The 1,533-nt window shown below is 36.4% G+C and overlaps 1 protein-coding gene across 7 annotated transcripts in view; it reads right to left on the minus strand.

The window, feature by feature from the left end:
* The window catches only part of zmynd11 (zinc finger, MYND-type containing 11), a 28,702-nt gene that overhangs the window by 25,034 nt on the left and 2,135 nt on the right, over positions 1-1,533 (minus strand). The window lies entirely within an intron of this gene.

A 1,533-nucleotide genomic window follows, 5' to 3' on the forward strand; every position in this document is an offset into this window, starting at 1 on the left:
ATCGTTTGATATATGGACCTGCAGCGGAGTTTAGGCCCAGACACGGCTAGTGACGTCAGACTGAACAATCGGATTTACCTCATAAGACAACACTCACATCACTGGATGAGAGCACATACATTTCAGAATATTTTTCTTACCTGGTAAACTGGTCGGGTAAGCGATTAAACAAATTAACTTGCATTCATTACGGTTTGGACAGTTATTGTAAATCTTCTCCAACTATGAGCAAAAGGTGAACGTAATGAATACACACAACTTTGTGTCATTCATGGACAAATTACACACAGGTGTAAATCTATAATAAATTTATTTGAAGTTTATTTTTTTTGCCTCTAACAAATGTTTCCTCTGGTGACATTTTTTATTTAGGCCTTGCTGACATTAAAACTAGTAAATCATCACAAAAGCAGCAAAACACAAGTTTACATTTTGCCTGATAGAGACACGATGTTTTCTTTACAAATGGTTGCATAGTTTCAGATCATCTGATAGTCACCAGGGGCGATGACAGATAACTAAAACCAAAGATTGTGCAGAATCCTGCGCGACTCTCCTTCAAGACATTACACAGGTGATGTATGATACTTGAATCATCACCTCATACCTCACAAATAGTTTTACCCAAGTATTCGGACCACATACGTCCTTCACATTAAAGACGTCACTAAAAACTGTGAAAGGAAATGCTTCAAGTAACAGTAACAAGTGTCTGATGCATATCCAAACCTCTGATTTTCATCAGCATAAACTGGACCATCAGGACAGACGTGTTACTTAGAAAACATTGTTCCTCCTTCCATCTCATCTCAATGTTTAAGAGGAAAAAGCTTGTACCAATGTTTAAAAAATGAAATGAAAGCTGAAACATGGCAGCTATTTTTTTACAACATTTTTAAAAATGCTTACACAAGCAGAAATCTACCTAAAAATGTAAATACACCCTACAGTTACTTTAATTAAACCCTGATTTTATTTTACAGTATGAAAAACTATAACAACAAGATGAAATATTATGATCTTTTTTTCTACAGGAACAAAAGCTAATTGCTTATGAAGACAAGAGATATATGCCAGTGTGGTTTGTTTTAAAACCACATGCAGTCACTAGTTACTTCAGTTTTTAATGCAATTAATTTCTCCTGAAACTAAATAAACTCAAACTGGTTAGGTTGACTCCTTAAAATGGTGCACAGGCCTGGCCTACCCTAAATATCTTAAAAAATTCAAATCCAATTTTATGCGGTGCTCCTCTTAGCCATCCGTGAAACTTAAGATGTCACTTTCATAAACCGCAGCCAAAAGCTAACCATAATACTACTGAAAGAATTTTAACATGAACGAAGAAGCTCGGCTTTAGTGCACTTGTGGTAGAAGAGACTGAGACAGATGTCGACAGGCGATGTTAATTCTCACCCCTTTCTCAGGAGAGAATGGACCGTGGTTTATGTCGAAAGCACGTAAGAACGAGCCGCATATTTGTTGTTGGGAGCAAAACAAACGAACAAACCACCTAAAAATAAATGCAGATTC

This window comes from Pundamilia nyererei, unplaced genomic scaffold (assembly GCF_000239375.1).
Source record: "Pundamilia nyererei isolate P.nyererei 1_Seehausen unplaced genomic scaffold, PunNye1.0 scaffold00358, whole genome shotgun sequence".
Lineage (NCBI taxonomy): Eukaryota > Metazoa > Chordata > Actinopteri > Cichliformes > Cichlidae > Pundamilia > Pundamilia nyererei.